Source organism: Lycorma delicatula, chromosome 2, assembly GCF_047948215.1.
Source record: "Lycorma delicatula isolate Av1 chromosome 2, ASM4794821v1, whole genome shotgun sequence".
Taxonomy (NCBI): domain Eukaryota; kingdom Metazoa; phylum Arthropoda; class Insecta; order Hemiptera; family Fulgoridae; genus Lycorma; species Lycorma delicatula.
In genome coordinates this window covers 131,631,874-131,644,714 of record NC_134456.1, presented here as the reverse complement: position 1 = coordinate 131,644,714, position 12,841 = coordinate 131,631,874, and the positions used below count along the sequence as shown (strand labels likewise).

Below are 12,841 nucleotides of genomic sequence, written 5' to 3'. Positions count from 1 at the left end.
GATCCTCATGGTGATACTAATTTCCTTTAAGAATGTGACGAGGGCTAATGACCTTAGTAGTCGATGCCCGTAAAAATACACGAAAAAAAAAATAATAAGTTTTAAACAAATTCCATTACAGGATTAAACGTAGTTGATCTTTGACCAACTTAACAAATCTCTGATCAGAAATGTCAGTTTCTCTGCTTAGTTCATGAATAACTCTAACCAAAGGCAAAAAGATACCTTCTCTGACCCAGGCTTTTTCCTGTTTAGCCTCGGGAATCACCGTCAGGTACTATTTCATAAGATGAATGAGGATGAAATCCATGAATGTAAATGAAGGTAGTCTTGTACAGTCTCAGGTCGACCGTTCGTGAGATGTGTGTTTAATTGAAACCCAACCACCAAAGAACGCCAGTCTCCGTGGCGCCAGTGGTAGCGTCTCGGCCTTTCATCCGGAGGTCCCAGGTTCAAATCCTGGTCAGAAATGGCATTTTCTTTCATAAGCTACAAATCATTCATCTCATCCTCTGAAGCAATACCTAATGGTGGTCCCGGAGGTTAAAAAAAAACCACCAGTGAACACCAGTATCCACAATCTAGTATTCAAATCCGTATAAAAAGTAACTGTCTTTACTAGGATGTGAACATTGCAACTCTCGACTTCGAAATCAGCTGATTTTCGAAGACACGTTCACCACTAGACCAACCCGGTTGGACTGACTCAGGCTTTGGAGACGATGATGTTAATGACTCACACTTAATGTCGGCACATTAGAAATATTAGCTACCTTGTCTTTAACAAATAAATAAACAATTATTTAAAAACTCGTCACCATATGAAGTGTTAAAATAAAAGTCTAACTTTTAACGCCCACTTAGGTTTCCATGTGTGATTACCATATTTAGATTTTTCATTCATTGTTATCGAGAACTACTTTTAATTTTGATTATGAATAATTTTGTTATTATCATTTTTTTAGACATATCACGTTAACCGTTTTGAGCTTTAGAAGGAAATATTTTAATTTTACTTGATAATAATCATTGTTGAATAACGACAACCGATCTACAGCCATTTAGAATCACAAATTTATTAAAACTAGTTTTCTAAAACTTTTCTGTCATCAAAACATTAAAAGGTTATTCCTTTCCGTAGATTTTATTCATGGTAAGCGAAAACTGCTTGACTGATTCCCCTTCCAGTTTTATGCTATGATAAAATTTCATTTTATCCAAACATATTTAAGGGATAGGTTGTGTTGGCAATCATTGTTGCAGGTTTCAGTGTTTTAAATTATTAATTTTAAGCTTACTTTTTCCAACTCGGATAACATGAAACATTTTTGGGATTAATTTTATTTTATGAACATTGTAAAAACTAATTATTTTATAGAAATTCCTTCTTATTTTATAATTATTAATTAACGCTTTTTTATTCTGTCATTTAATTAATTTTTTTTTCATATATTATTTCTTTGAAACTTACCGATGATGATTATTTAACAATAGAAGGCCATCCATTGTTTATTTTAAGTAAAAGATTTTTGAGCTTTTTTGTTAATAGCCGTTTATCTCTTTCTATGCGTGTAGTTTGTAAGATAATGTTATGTTTATATAATAATGAATGTTTGTTTGTCCCGTATGCATTCCTATATCATTCATCCGATTGCGATGAAACTTTGGTAAGTTGTTGTGCGCACGCCCACGAAGGTTTCTGAATTAGTTTGAACCCGCTGGGTGGCACAGGGGTCGAGATATTTTGGAAAATTTTATTTAGGATCCGATTTGGTTTATACTCAGAATATGTATTACTTACATGAAAAGACATAACTCTGCAAAAGATGGACCGCTAGATGGCGCTGGGGTCGAGATATTTAAAAAAAATTGTATTTATGATCCGACTTGGCTCATATTCAGAATATATATTAGTTACGTGAAAAGAAATATTTTTGCGTAAAATGGAAAAAGGGAAGAAAGGAAAAAGGGAAAGGTAAATTGTGTGATGTTCCGTAATGTACAGTTTTTTAATGTTTTATCAAACTTTCATTTGTGTTCATTTTATCTACATATATAATACGAGGGTTATTTTTTTCAAGGTCCGATCGGTCACGAAATTAACACCACAGTGAAAATAATTTTTTTTTTTTTATTTGTAACAAGTTCTTGCACAGTTACGCTATTTCTCTACATAGTCGCCACTCCGATTTAGACATTTGTCGTAGCGTGGTATACCAACTTTCCAATACCCTCGTCATAGAACAGAGCCGCCTGCGTTTTCAGCCATGTTTCTACGCTGGTCTGCAGCTTGATGTCTGTGCCAAAATGTTGTCCTCCTAGCCAGAATTTCAGGAAACGAATCACTCAATAGAGAAATTCTGATCCGACGATTTTCTCGAATTGCCTCATCCACTCGCTCAACGAGATCATCGATTGACACTCGCTTCCTTCTCTGACCGCCTGCATCATGAAAATATGTACGTCCTGCTTAAAAATTCCTGCACAATTGTTGCACTTTGCTGTCACTCATTAAAGTTTAACCGTTCACATTACTTATTCGTCGATGAATTTCAGCTGCATTACACCCCTCAGCCTGAAGAAATCGAATTACCGCACGCACTTCAAACTTGGTGGGAGATGCTATTGTTGTAGACATTTTTACGTGCTAGCTAGTGTTTAGAACTACGTGTTTAGAACTAAACGAAGTGACGCGGCGTGATTGAAGGCCATAATAGAGGTGCTACGCAAGACCCACCGGGTTGGTCTAGTGGTGAACGCGTCTTCCCAAATCAGCTGATTTGAAAGTCGAGAGTTCCGGCGTTCAAGTCCTAGTTAAGCCAGTTATTTTTACACGGATTTGAATACTAGATCGTGGATACCGGTGTTCTTTGGTGGTTGGGTTTCAATTAACCAAACATCTCAGGAATTGTCGAACTGAGAATGTACAAGACTACATTTCATTTACACTCATACATATCATCATCCTCATTCATCCTCTGAAGAATTATCTAAACGGTAGTTACCGGAGGTTAAACAGGAAAAAGAAAGAGATGCTGCGCAACACATATGCGCAAAGGTTCATCCAATTTTTGTGCGGGTTTTTATTTCGCGACCGATTGGACCTTGAAAAAATATAACCCTCGTATATACTCAAATCTAGCAATGGAGAAGCATTGCTGGGTCAGCTAGTAATTCATAAATATTACGCGTAGTTAAATTTAAGAACACATTGTTTCTACAATGGTTTCCTCAGCTTAATTTTGTGTATTATTTCCACCTCTTGACTACACAAAATTAAAAAGAAAAAATATCAAACTTTGCAATTATTAATTTATCAATTCCTGCAATTGTTCACAGAATTCATCTACTTAATAAAAGTTTTGAATGTACAGTGTAACTTGATGCATTTTAAAAGAAAAAAGTAAGTGAATATTACTCACAAAATAAATAAAAAGGTTTCCAAATCAAGTGTAAAAAAGTATATAATATTTTCTGAAAAATAAATTGTGGAATAAAGCGTGCGATATACATAAATAAGGATAAAAAATTTTTTTTCAACATTTCAACCTATTATCTTATTTATAACTGAGCTACTCATCATAATGATAAAGACATATATTCTTAAAAACTTTTAATAAATTTTCGATTACTCATTATTTTAAGTTCCTGTTCGTTAAATTCTAGTTTATCAATTAATTTTCTAATTATAATTAACACCACTCGTATTAGTAAGTCATAGTGAGTCACAGAGTTGTCATTAGATCATTAATTATCCAACTCATTATCGAGATCACAAAGCTGTTTGTTATGTTGTACTTCAGCGTCAATACACTTCAACAGTTTGTACAGATGTTTATGCGTTGAATTTATTCTACAATGCTAGAATAATGTTAATTAGAGGACACTGTAAAACTTGATCCAAAAATAAGCTTTATACAAAATATTATCATAAATTTATCACTCTTGTCATTATTTTACCCGAGGGTATTTAAAAACAGCGTTTACGTGATAAAACTGTCAGATTTTATGCATTTAAAATCAATTAGTTCAGAAAGTAAAGACTTAATGAAGATATATTTTAATAACCTCTCTTCTCTCTTTCTCTCTCCCCTCTCTCTCACTCTCTGATCCTGACAAAAGAAGTCGTGATCTTTTTCTGTAAAACATTTTTAGCAGAACCGTACATCAATGAAAACATTCATAACTTCTTTCTATCACAGCTGATATTCTTCAGAAAAGCGTACTTATAAGATCAGTAAGTTTCTGAAGAAAGTTATTTTATCTCTTAGGGTTATTATTGTTGTTTGTTAATGTTTTAATGTAAATTGTCTTTTATTGTGTTGCTAATATGTTTGTATTAGTATTTGACTGTGAGGATCAATATATCTTGTTCAAATAGGGTTCCAACGGCTCTATAGAGTTCTAGGTTTCTAAGAGTTGTGGTTAATTAAAATAAAAAAAATTCAATTTATCATACTATAATTTTTTTAAACTCAAATTTATATTGATATTAAAAACAATTGCACTATTTTTTGTCTTTTCAGTGATCAGATATGTTCAATGTTAAGAATATAAGACGTTCAATGTTAAGAATAGATAAAGAATCGTGAATAAAATAGAATATTATTGATTAAAGATAGATTTTTTTTTGTTTTAGATCTTTTCAAATACCATTTGATTTCAATGGGTTAACGATCACTAAAATGATTGTACCAAATATATGATGTAGAGGGTTCGCTGATAACGATAGAGGATGGCTTAGAAAGGTTGAATTCTTGTTTCATTTTTACTTAAAATTCCACATCTGAGTACGTAGCTTCTTAAAATTACTAATTAGTGCATTAAATTCGGGTGTAATAGTTAACAATAAACATTTTTTTGAATAGTCTATATTTTTCAAATCATGTTTCTTCGTTCAAAAAATTATTACTGAATCCATTATCTTTTTTTATATTTTCAAGAATAATATTAAAAAAAATATGAAATTTATTTTATCGTACTATTAATAATTGTTACAAAAGAATATTAGTTATTATACAAAATAATTTTATGCATAATATTTTATACATAACAATTTTATTACGTATATATTAATTTAATTAATAATTTTATTTTATAATAATAATTTCAGTTATATGACATTTTGGAGTGCAATGTTTTTATTCTCCAAATCATTCTATAGATATACTAGAATCCCAGTTGCGGCTTCACCTGCCTTGCGTTTCCCGTCGCGGTCAATTTGTTTTATTTTATTTTTAGTAATAAACTAATCGGAGGCAGATGGAGGCAGTCGCGTCGTACATATAATAACAGAGGCAGTGGATGTGTTGGTTGAACCACCGTTTTATTTGCCTATACATCCTAGTTTATTTGCAGAGTATATATTTTATGAAAAAAAACAACTTTTTGTGTTTTATATTTTTCAATTTAATAGAAATAAGTTGTCATTTATTTAATGAAAGTTAAATGAAAATTTTATTCAGAATTCTCCCATGAAAAAAAATTAAAGCCGTATAATGAGGGCGAATAATAATCAGAAATATCAAACCTCAGTTAGTTAAATGTTGTTTAATGTATAAGTTTTGTTTTAATTTAAAACTTGTCATTACGAGAAAAGATCCCGGATATACTTTGCAGATGGACCGATATAAATATTCTTGTTTCACGAGGATATAGGCTCCTTTTGATTCCTATATTATAACTACCTTATTTTTACCCAAAAGGCATTAATAACCCTTCAGTATCCAGAATGAATGGGTTATTAATTTATTCTAGACTAGAATATCCAGAATCCATTCTGTTAATATTAGAAAATTCTTTAACATGGTGTTTTATTTCCAATTTGTTTAATTTATGCTGTTTTACAACTATCAGTTTCGTAGCCAGTAATTTTTATTTTTTAATTTTAGGTTATGTTTGTTGGGGAATAGTGAAATTTCATAAAAAAATTATTGGATTAATATCGTTAAAATCTATTTCCATTAAATACATAACATATTTTAATATGGTTAAGTAAACAGATATTTTACTTTTATTTGCAAATGTGTAGTATCACAAATAATTTTTTTTAGGCTTGTAACGATAGATTATTAGGCTTTTAAACGAATTTTTTATTCAAATAATGTATAAAATTTTGCTTAATAAAAGTTATTTTATATCTTTACTTAACGGTTGGTTGAACAGAATGAATAAATAGCATCTGTTGTCAAGCAACAACTTAATAGCGTTACAGCTTTATGCATTTAGAAAATAATTAAACGGGATAAAACCGTTAAAAGAAAACACAATTATTGAACTCATAATGTTTGTGCAGAGCGAAGAAGCATGATAACTAAGATTGCATCACGGGTTGACAAAAGGTCGGGCTCAGAGGAAATGAGAGTAGAGAGCAACGTTTCTCGGAAATAGGAAAACTGAAGAGCTGCGTAAGATAACCTTAAGAAGTAAAACCGTTTGGACTTACCTCTGCTAACATTTCAAAAGCGAGTGAACTAATTACATCTCAAACACCGTAATCTTTTAAAAACATAACATTAATTTGCGCTTCTTGTCTTCCTTTTTTTGTAAAACAGAGGAAGGAAATTATTAACATTTATATTGAAGCGTTTCTTTTTTTGACAGAATTAAATCAAATGGAGCAGTTCTTAAAATATTTTTCCACTATTAATATATATATATATATTTTAATTACCTTAGTGTAAATTTTAATAGTCATTTTTTTTTCTTTTTTTTTCTAAAAATGATAAATTTCTTTATCGTTGTAAAATGAAATTAATCTTCCTTAATTTAATATTATTTAAATTAATATCAATTTCAATAATTAAATTATATTTTTTTAACAACCTCATTTTTGTGAAGTTATGATACAACTTTATTTTTCATTGTGTCTATTTATCTACACTAAACTCATTAGATAGAACACGTAAATGTAAGGCAAACTGAAGCGTCTCTTAAAATAGTTTTTATTTGAATTAAAACCTGATTCTGTTTAAAATTTAAAAAAATTACTTCTCAATTAAACATATGATTTCTTTTCCGATTAGAAAATAAAGAATATGGTTTTTATCTGTAAATATAGAAATGGTTGTGTGTGTGTGTGTGTGTGTGTGTGGGTGTTCCAGAAGAACTCTGGATTGCCTGGAGCAATTTCAAACATTTGTCATATGTGTAAAGTCATATGGTCATATGTGTATATGACCATATGACCATAATCCGAACTTTTAGAACCTCAAGAACCGCTCTAGAACCGCAAGTGGTGTGGGAAAGGGGTGACAAGTAAAACAAAACCGTAAAGCATTGATATTATTAACGATAGGTTGATTGGTGACTATCTCGATTTCAGCTAAGTCCACGTTTAGCCGAAAAAAAAATAAAATTCTGTAGAACCTTCTTAAAGTAAAACGTCATTGGATAATATTATTTTTTACATATAGTGATTACAAAATCTTTTTAATATTTACAGACTTTCATGGAGAAGGAATTGAGTCTTTGACTACCCGAATTTTCCAAGTTCGGTATATGCTTTTATTTTCAGGTTTAGACAAAACATTACATCAAATTAAAGTATGTAAATGGTATAATTCGATTAACGACGTAAATTAAAATTCATTTCCATATTTATTATTCTATTAAAATGTCATTTTCTTTAAAAACGATCTAATTTTTTTATTTTATAATTTATTGCACACTTTACATTATTTCTTTTATTTTAAATTATTTTTACTAAAATAATAATTCTATAATTCATAGAATAAAATTAAATTCTCTTGCGTTTTAACTACAGTACTGATTTTCAAATGGAAAAATTGTTGATTACACGAATGTTACACTCAATGATTTTTACAAAGAATTTAAATAAACGCTGTTATTAGATTAAATATGTTCAATTTAAAAATTATTTTTACACAGAAATTTCTGTGTTTATTATACTGAAAATATTTGGAAGGAGTAATGTAATTATGTTTCTTGTGGAAAATGAAAAAAACCGTAATAAATTAATTATTAGTAGATAATATTAAATTAAAAGTTAATTACATCAATACAGTCATATATTCCCAAAATAGTTACGGGTTCCACGGTAGTCAAACATAAAATACTAATATAATACTGGAAAGAGAGCGTCCAGTCATCATGATAGCAGAATTAGGTAATATTCGTAATACCAATATTCCAGAGAATTAATTCAGTGCTATTCAAAAAAAAGGAATGTGGTATAATATTAATTTAAAATTATGAGTTAGTTTAAGTACCTGTTATTACAATTCGATGACAATTATCATTTTAATACATAATAATGGTTGCATGAATAACTTCTTTAAAAGATAATCCACCAATCCTAATTGTTAAGATATTACCTCATTCTATACAATTTTTCCAAAAGAGATAAACATCCTTAAACGTATTATTAATAAATATTTATAACTTTAAATAAAAACTATTAGAGAATGAGAAAAAAACCAGATACTATTTTCATTTAACATCATTGGCTACTAAACTTTAATACCTTGTCCTACTATAAACCAAAAAATCAATCTTTAATTAATTACATTGTTGCAGCGAAGATCGTTGTTCTTGTTCTTTTATAGACAAAAAATCAATCTTTAATTAATCACGTTGTTACAGACAATGATCGTTGAACCTTGTTAGTTACATCGACTAAAAGCTGTAACTAAGGTTCAACGATAAGTTCTGAAAAAGAGCGATTAATTAGAACACAAGAAAGTGGCAAGTGACCGATAAAAATCAAATAATTGTCTTCCACTAGACTTCAATTTCATCAGCTTTTGATTCACTGCATTAAAGTTCTGCTTGATAAATAACAATACGTTATTTACAAATTTCTAAAAACCTGAAATCTTTCCACAAAAAGCAAATAATTTTATAATAAATTATTAAATTTAGAACTTTCTTCATTTTAAACCCAAAATAAATAAAAAAATCTTATGTGGACACCGCATGACTTCCTTCTACATCTATTAAATTGCATATATACATTTTTTAAAAATGAGAACTACATAAAATTTTATTTCATTAATAACTTCTGATATTTTTAATAATTTTTTTACTATTTATTACAATTTTTTTTTTTTTTTTTTGCAGAGGTTGATAATTATTAATAAATCAATATACGGTAATAAATTAAAAAGAAAAACTTAAATAAAAGGAGATGAAGTCGGATTCGAAACGATGTACCTTCCTCTGGTAAGACCCAAATATTTCATTAATTAAAATTTTATTTGGCTATAACTCTGGAACGGATGAAAATAAGTACCACTTATGTACATCGTTGAAAAGCTGTCAATGAGGGCTTATTACTGCAGTTAAGAAAAAGTGCAAAATCCAAATTTTGTTTTGATTTTGGCTTTCATTCGACACTTTTGGTTCAGTTGATTGTAATCAAAAGTAGTGCACAACTAGATGTTACAACAGTCCTACATTCAAATTTTCAACATCCTACGGCTAATCTTTTGCGAGATATTTACGTACGAACACATGTTACGCCAAAACTAATTAAAATAGATTCAGGGATGGTCTAAATATATACATTTCCGTTGAAATATTTTCTGATCATAATACTTCTTTTACTTCGTACAAGGAAGTAATAAAATAATTTGAATGTTTTATAATTTAGGAATTTATGCATTAAAATATTATCTAATTTAATAAATTTTAAATGATTTAAAATCATATAAACAAAAATAAAATTGTAACATTAATAACTCATTATTTATAGGTGATTAATTAGATTAATATGCTAGAAAACAATAGTCATCCCAACGATATAATAAAATATACTGAATTAAAAAAAATTAAAGTGATCATGATATTACCTTTTCTTATTCTTTCTTTTTAAAAATATGTTATTCATGCTATTAAAAATATCCCAGATTTCTGTTACGATAATTCCGCGTTTAAAATGGATGAAAAACCTATACAAAAATTTTTAAAAGATTATTTATAATTTTGCTTAGTAAATATTTAAATAAAATTAACCCATGCCAATACGACATCTAAATTACCGAAACGATTGGTTCATCTTTCGATTGTTCAAACAGCTGATACTTAACGGAAGAAAATCGATAATCACTGATCCCATGTCTTTTAAACATATTTTATCATGTAAAATATTACAATGTAGAAAAATTCTATTTTTTTTATGGTAATGGTTCCAGAACCTGGTAAGCCAACCTATTATGTAGCTTCATTAAGATCGATAAACCTATTCTATTTTTTTTTTTTTTTTTTTTTTTGTCTTCAGTCATTTGACTGGTTTGATGCAGCTCTCCAAGATTCCCTATCTAGTGCTAGTCGTTTCATTTCAGTATACCCTCTACATCCTACATCCCCAACAATTTGTTTTACATACTCCAAACGTGGCCTGCCTACACAATTTTTCCCTTCTACCTGTCCTTCCAATATTAAAGCGACTATTCCAGGATGCCTTAGTATGTGGCCTATAAGTCTGTCTCTTCTTTTAACTATATTCTTCCAAATGCTTCTTTCTTCATCTATTTGCCGCAATACCTCTTCATTTGTCACTTTATCCACCCATCTGATTTTTAACATTCTCCTATAGCACCACATTTCAAAAGCTTCTAATCTTTTCTTCTCAGATACTCCGATTGTCCAAGTTTCACTTCCATATAAAGCGACACTCCAAACATACACTTTCAAAAATCTTTTCCTGAGATTTAAATTAATTTTTGATGTAAACAAATTATATTTCTTACTGAAGGCTCGTTTAGCTTGTGCTATTCGGCATTTTATATCGCTCCTGCTTCGTCCATCTTTAGTAATTTTACTTCCCAAATAACAAAATTCTTCTACCTCCATAATCTTTTCTCCTCCTATTTTCACATTCAGTGGTCCATCTTTGTTATTTCTACTACATTTCATTACTTTTGTTTTGTTCTTGTTTATTTTCATGCGATAGTTCTTGCGTAGGACTTCATCTATGCCGTTCATTGTTTCTTCTAAATCCTTTTTACTCTCGGCTAGAATTACTATATCATCAGCAAATCGTAGCATCTTTATCTTTTCACCTTGTACTGTTACTCCGAATCTAAATTGTTCTTTAACATCATTAACTGCTAGTTCCATGTAAAGATTAAAAAGTAACGGAGATAGGGAACATCCTTGTCGGACTCCCTTTCTTATTAGGGCTTCTTTCTTATGTTCTTCAATTGTTATTGTTGCTGTTTGGTTCCTGTATATGTTAGCAATTGTTCTTCTATCTCTGTATTTGAACCCTAATTTTTTTAAAATGCTGAACATTTTATTCCAATCTACGTTATCGAAAGCCTTTTCTAGGTCTATAAACGCCAAGTATGTTGGTTTGTTTTTCTTTAATCTTCCTTCTACTATTAATCTGAGGCCTAAAATTGCTTCCCTTGTCCCTATACTTTTCCTGAAACCAAATTGGTCTTCTCCTAACACTTCTTCCACTCTCCTCTCAATTCTTCTGTATACAATTCTAGTTAAGATTTTTGATGCATGACTAGTTAAACTAATTGTTCTGTATTCTTCACATTTATCTGCCCCTGCTTTCTTTGGTATCATAACTATAACACTTTTTTTGAAGTCTGACGGAAATTCCCCTTTTTCATAAATATTACACACCAGTTTGTATAATCTATCAATCGCTTCCTCACCTGCACTGCGCAGTAATTCTACAGGTATTCCGTCTATTCCAGGAGCCTTTCTGCCATTTAAATCTTTTAATGCTCTCTTAAATTCAGATCTCAGTATTGTTTCTCCCATTTCATCCTCCTCAACTTCTTCTTCTTCCTCTATAACACCATTTTCTAATTCATTTCCTCCGTATAACTCTTCAATATATTCCACCCATCTATCGACTTTACCTTTCGTATTATATATTGGTATACCATCTTTGTTTAACACATTATTAGATTTTAATTTATGTACCCCAAAATTTTCCTTAACTTTCCTGTATGCTCCGTCAATTTTACCAATGTTCATTTCTCTTTCCACTTCTGAACACTTTTCTTTAATCCACTCTTCTTTCGCCAGTTTGCATTTCCTATTTATAGCATTTCTTAATTGCCGATAGTTCTTTTTACTTTCTTCATCATTAGCATTCTTATATTTTCTACGTTCATCCATCAGCTGCAATATATCGTCTGAAACCCAAGGTTTTCTACCAGTTCTCTTTATTCCGCCTAAGTTTGCTTCTGCTGATTTAAGAATTTCCTTTTTAACATTCTCCCATTCTTCTTCTACATTTTCTACCATATCTTTTTTACTCAGACCTCTTGCGATGTCCTCCTCAAAAATCTTCTTTACCTCCTCTTCCTCAAGCTTCTCTAAATTCCACCGATTCATCTGACAACTTTTCTTCAGGTTTTTAAACCCCAATCTACATTTCATTATCACCAAATTATGGTCGCTATCAATGTCTGCTCCAGGGTAAGTTTTGCAGTCAACGAGTTGATTTCTAAATCTTTGCTTAACCATGATATAATCTATCTGATACCTTCCAGTATCGCCTGGCTTTTTCCAAGTGTATATTCTTCTATTATGATTTTTAAATTGGGTGTTGGCAATTACTAAATTATACTTCGTGCAAAACTCTATAAGTCGGTCCCCTCTTTCATTCCTTTTGCCCAGCCCGTATTCACCCACTATATTTCCTTCCTTGCCTTTTCCAATGCTTGCATTCCAATCTCCAACTATTATTAAATTTTCATCTCCTTTTACGTGTTTAATTGCTTCATCAATCTCTTCGTATACACACTCTACCTCATCATCATCATGGGCGCTTGTAGGCATATAAACGTTAACAATCGTTGTCGGTTTAGGTTTTGATTTTATCCTTATTACAATGATTCTATCGCTATGC

General features: G+C 30.4%; 1 long non-coding RNA gene across 2 annotated transcripts in view; it reads left to right on the top strand.

Annotated features, from left to right (window-relative positions):
* Positions 1–12,841, top strand: part of LOC142320253 (uncharacterized) — a 340,624-nt gene that overhangs the window by 156,417 nt on the left and 171,366 nt on the right. Inside the window, exon 1 of one of the 2 annotated variants that reach the window (XR_012755327.1) lies at positions 9,100–9,183. The exons of the other annotated variant lie outside the window; for it this stretch is intronic. This is a non-coding gene — a long non-coding RNA (uncharacterized LOC142320253). Of the gene's footprint in view, positions 1–9,099; positions 9,184–12,841 lie in introns of those variants that run through there. 2 annotated transcript variants of the gene reach the window in all.